Source organism: Hyaena hyaena, unplaced genomic scaffold (assembly GCF_003009895.1).
Source record: "Hyaena hyaena isolate Hyena2069 unplaced genomic scaffold, ASM300989v1 scaffold_1015, whole genome shotgun sequence".
Lineage (NCBI taxonomy): Eukaryota > Metazoa > Chordata > Mammalia > Carnivora > Hyaenidae > Hyaena > Hyaena hyaena.
This window is the reverse complement of record NW_024081652.1, coordinates 319,235-325,234: the sequence shown is the minus strand read 5'-3', so window position 1 is coordinate 325,234 and position 6,000 is coordinate 319,235.

Here is a 6,000-nt window from a genome sequence, read left to right as displayed (position 1 = left end):
TGAGGTGGTATCTCAGTGTGGTTTTGATTTGTATTTCCCTGATGAGGAGGGATGCTGAGCATCGTTTCATGTGTCTGGTGGCCATCTGAATGTCCTCTTTGGAGAAGTGTCTGTTCATATCTTCTGCCCATTTCTTCACTGGGTTGTTTGTTTCTCGGGTGTGGAGTTTGGTGAGTTCCTTATAGATTCTGGATATTAACCCTTTATCTGATATGTCATTTGCAACTATCTTTTCCCATTCTGTTGGTTGCCTATTAGTTTTGTGGGTTGTTTCCTTTGCTGTGCAGAAGCTTTTAATCTTGATGAGGTCCCAATCGTTTATTTTTGCTCTTGATTCCCTTGCTTTTGGGGATGTGTGGAGTAAGAAGTTGCTGCGGTGGAGGTCAAGGAGGTTGTTTCCTGCTAGGAAGAAACTACTATTTAAAAGTCACACAGTTGGGGTGCCTGCGTGGCTCAGTCAGTTAAGTGCCCAACTTTGGCTCACGTCATGATCTCACAGTTTGTGAGTCTGAGCCCCGCATCGGGCTCTCTGCTCTCTCAACAGAACCCACTTCAGATACTCTGTTCCCCCTCTCTCTGCCCCTCCCCCATTCATGCATGCATACTCTCACTCTCAAAATAAACTTAAAAAAAATAAAAGTCACACAGTGAATTCTTATATTCCCCCAAATTTCAAAACATCAAAGTATTGGTCCTTTATAATGTTGTATCTTATTTTTATATACATGACTTTTAACCCTAACAGATTTTTTAAATCTTTCAACTGAAAATAACTATCAAGCATGAAAATATACCTAATAAGCCTAAATTCCTTTGCTACTAAAGAGCAATACTTATTTGTTTTACTTTCAGGCTAATAACTGCTTCTACCCAATAAGGTAAACAGGTGTTGGTTTTAGAATAATTTTAAAATCGTAAGAAAGACTTGTCAAACTTAATTTTTTTTTTTACGTTTTTATTTGCTATATTGTACTCCTGAAACTAATATAACACTATACATTAACTAATTGGAATTAAAATTCTCATATCATTTTATATTTTAAGAAACAGACCTGTCAGGGGCGCCTGGGTGGCTTAGTCGGTTAAGCGTCCGACTTTCGCTCAGGTCATGATCTCGCGGTTCGTGGGTTCGAGCCCCGCGTCAGGCTCTGTGCTGACTGCCAGCTCAGCCTGGAGCCTGTTTCAGAGTCTGTGACTCCCTCTCTCTCTGACCCTCCCCTGCTCACGCTGTCTCTCTCTCTCTCCTAGAAATAAATAAAACATTAAAAAAAATTAAAAAAAAAAAGAAACAGACCTGTCAAAATTTACCAAATAATTTTAAGAATATGAATACTTTGCAAATAATTGAGTAAGATATTTTACATATAAATTAGTTTTCCTTAATATGAAATACAGTTTCTAAATCTCTTCAAGTCCCTACATAATACCAGGCTGAATGACAGAAAGAAAAACCAAAAACCATGGACAACACTTAAAACAAAACTAAGCAGGGGCGCCTGGGTGGCTTAGTCGGTTGAGCGTCCGACTTTCGCTTAGGTCACGATCTCGCGGTTTGTGGGTTCGAGCCCTGCGTCGGGCTCTGTGCTGACTGCCGGCTCAGAGCCTGGAGCCTGTTTCAGTCTGTGACTCCCTCTCTCTCTGGCCCTCCCCTGCTCATGCTGTCTCTGTCTCTCTCTCCTAGAAATAAATAAAACATTAAAAAAAATTAAAAAAAAAAACAAAAAAAAAAACAACAAAACTAAGCATAGGTATCCTCACAACCCCAAAATATAAGCAGGTGGGAACAAACCACTAGTAAGTCATAAAACCGTAATATCAGCATTTCTGTGGGAGGAAAAGAGAGGCCAGTTAGGAATCTAATAGACCTGATAAAAGGAAAAACTCAAAATTAGTAGAAATCATGGCAAATAAATTTGACACAGCAACTGAAACTGGAAGGGGTTTTGCCTCTAATAATAGCAGGTGAATGCAGAACATAAGAAGGTCTAAAGAACCTGGAAAAGTCTTACCCCTACGAACTCCTGAAATTGATCAGCCAGGGCTCCCTTCCAGGACAGAGCTCCACACTAAGGAGAATGAATCAACTGGTTATGGAATCAAAACAAGCAGGATAGAGAATATCAACAAGATGAAGAGAGAAGCCCAGGTAAAAGTGAAGGAGGGGCACATAACCAGGAAATGTCAGAAAGCAAGCCACCATAATCGAATATTAGGGAACAAGAAAAAGTCAAAAGGCCATGAAGGTAGAAAAGCTAATCCGAACCAGTTCCTACTAAAGTTCAGAAAAGTGAAGCTTCACATAAAAAAAATGGGAAACAAAAACATCAGGATCAAATGCTATGCAATAGTGTTATAAATTAAAGGAATAGAATAACCCCTATAGACGCAAAAGTTCACCAGAAAGACACACAGAAAATATTAAAACTGTTACTTGTATATAATAAGTCATTTAAAAAATCATAAAAGCCATAAAAGAGTAACTATGAATCAGAATTAGATATGATGTGGGCACCTGGGTGGCTCAGTTCATTAGGCACCGACTCTTAATTTTGGCTCAGGTCATGATTTCACCATCATGGGATCCAGTCCATGCTCAGAGTGGAGCCTGCTTTGGATTCTGTCTCCCTCTCTTTTTGCCCCTCACCCACTTGTTCTTTGTCTCTCTCAAAAATGAATAAACATTAAAAAAAAAATTTTTTTTTTAAATGTTACATCCACCAAGAGCTAAGAAGAGGGCCAAACAAGACCTGGCAAATTTAGCCAGTTAAGAAAAATAATTAGCTCTTTTTCCATTCAGGCAGGTTATTACTTACACAGTGAGAAAACAGTGGTCAAAAGGTGCCAACTCCTCACGACCCTTGTGCAGGGTGACACCAAAGAAAAAGGGACCAGGTGGAAGAGGAAAAATGGGACACCCCTTTGCTAAAGAGCTAATGCCATGCTGTAGCTAAGTGACTGTCTAGCCTGCAGCTGCATCCTAAGTGGGGCATGACAGAAAGTCTCAAGTTTCAAAGAAACCAAGGAGGCAGATGGGAAAATTGCTTCAAGACATCTTTCTGCAAGACAGGGAGCCTTCCTCAAGAAGGAAAGGCAAATAAAACGTTCTTCTGACTACTCTTCACAAGACCACCTGTCTGGCCATGTTCCCAGGAGTATCGCAGGTTGTTGCACCAAGATGTAGGCTGGTCAGAGGTACAAGCTCTGCCTCTATGACCTTCCCAGATACGTGCAAGGTCACCTGGAAACCAGCGTGGAGCCACTCTCCTAGACACAAGAGCATAACGCAACCTTTAAAAGGACACATTTGGAAAATAAAATATTACAAGATCTTAAATGTTTGAGATATTAAAATTGATAATGTTTTAAAAATCAATGGAAGAACTAGAAGAGAATATTGAGAGAATATGAAAGTAGAAGAAAAAGATGAAAAACAGAAAATAAGAACTAAAAAATTTAATAGTCAAGCTAGATGTCAGTATCTTACGAAAAGTTCTAAAAACAGAGATAGGAAAAAACAGAGGGAAGGAACTCAGTATCTAAGAAGTAATATTTAAAATTTTCCCAGAATTTCCCTATTAAAAAAGTTCACCAGTTCACCTATTAACTCAAAGGATGAAAAAGCGCCATTCTCTGACACATCATCAAGAAATATCAGAATGCTAGGAATAAAGATCCTAACAGCTTCTGAAGAGAAACAAACAGGATACATTCAAGTATCAAGAATCAAAATGACAAAAAAAAAAAAAAAAAAAAAAAAAAAAAAAAAAAAAAAAAAAAAAAAAAAAAAAAAAAGACAAGTGAAAAAAAAAAGGCAAAAAAAAAAAGAATCAAAATGACAAACGACTTCTCAACAGCTTCAGTGAAAGTTGGAAGGCACAGGTGTAACGTTGGAAAATCAGGACAATGATTTCTAGCCTACGCATCAACACTCACATAACGTTTCAATTCAGTGTATGGATAGAACTGAGCCATGCTGAGTCACACCAATGAACCAAAACAATTTATTGTTCATAAATTCTTTCAAAGGAAACTGTTGGAAGAGGCACACCACCAAAATAAGGTGTTTATTTAAAAAAAATTTTTTTAAAAACATAGAACAGAAGTTCCAGGAGGAATGTCTTTAAAGGAAAAAACATAAGATTATATATTTGAACCTCCTGAGAAGAGATTTACACCCCGAAGGACAGTGAGGGTATAAGTCAATGTGTGTTACACAGAAGAGTGCAATAATAGGGTAATTATATTATTAATTCCAAAAAACTTAAAACAGGAATTGGACCAAAAAAGAAAGTATAATTATACATACCATACAACCCATTTGTGAACAGTATTTACACAGTCAAAACAGTATAAATAGTGAATGTTAACCAAGAGGCATGAGGGAACTGCACTGTCTTAGGAGGGAGGAGGAGGAAGTCATGTGTTTAGGAAAGAGGTAGAAGGAATGGATCTTCATCTTCATCTTCCAAAACAGGTCAGTAAAACCTAAAACTGAAATATCAGGAAACAGCATAATAATTATGTTACTTAGAAATACTGAGATAAGGGGCGCCTGGGTGGCTTAGTCGGTTAAGCATCCGACTTTCGCTTAGGTCATGATCTCGCGGTTCGTGGGTTCGAGCCCCGGGTCAGGCTCTGTGCTGACTGCCAGCTCAGAGCCTGGAGCCTGTTTCAGTCTGTGACTCCCTCTCTCTCTGACCCTCCCCTGCTCACGCTGTCTCTCTCTCTCTCTCTCCTAGGGAAAAAAAAAAAAATACAGAGATAAATAGAAAAATATCTAACAGATTTGAAAGTGGCTATCTGTTAGTAGCAACAGCTGGTATAAAAAGAATAGGGAAGGAGAGCTCCGTTTTTCCATTATGAAGCCTTGAGGGGGAAAAACCTTTATTAAAATCATCTACTTATTATCTTGAAATTAAATAAAACAGTAAATTAAAGATAACTTAAGTTTATGGGCCAATTTGAATAATTCTAGACAATATACTTACCAAAAGATCATGACAGTGAAGACTCTAACAGGCAAAAGGAAAAAAGAAAAAAAACCGAAACTGGATTGTTGTTCATATCCAGCAACACTGCAGCACAAAAAACGATTTAACAGGTTGCTTCATTTTTGAATCAGGGGAAAAGGGAAGGGAAGAGGTAAGAAATAAGTTTACCAAATTGTATAGCATTCTGTACTGAAATCAGACTGTTATAGCAGAAAGAAATCTTCTATATCGGCTAACAATTTATGTTCCTTATTTTACAGTCACTTGTTCAAGGTTACATAGCTGGCTTGTGCAGAGTAAGAATGTTCTGCCCTTTAATTCTCACACTCTTTGCATCACAATGCATTTTCAAATAACGATTAAATATCAAGTCAATATATTTGTATGTCTATTGACACTTTTTGTTTTAAAAAAGGGAGTCTACTTGAAAGAAAATGTTGAAAGGCAACTGCAAAGTCTAACAACAGCATCACAGAGACAGGCTATAAATGCCATTATGCCTGTTTCATAAAATGGAAATGTTCAAGAAGGGCATTTGATAATGGAAAATACTAACATTAAAACAAGAAAATAACCTGTCCCCACCAAAAGGAAGAAAATATAAAAAACAAACAATAGTTTTATATAAAAAATAGTTTTTACTTAAAGCATATCAGAGTTTTACTTAAGGATTAAACAGGTACAATAATGAAAAAATATCTATAACCAAACTTTCTTCCTACTTTTCATGATAAATAGAACTGAGATATTTTTGAAATTTTTAGGCTGCAACTTTATTTGGCCTAAATTGTGGGTTCATTCCTCCTTTATCTACCTTGAAAATGGCACTGGAAAATGTACATTTTCTTGCAATTTGTGTTACTATTCAAATGATTCATAACACCTTTACTCAGATAGCAAAACATTCCCTAAAACCTAATAATTTGCTTAAAGTAGGCTATGTCAGCAAGATTTATAAGGAAAAAGTACACTCACTACCTCTTGGTTTAAAAGAATTAATAGCATTCAA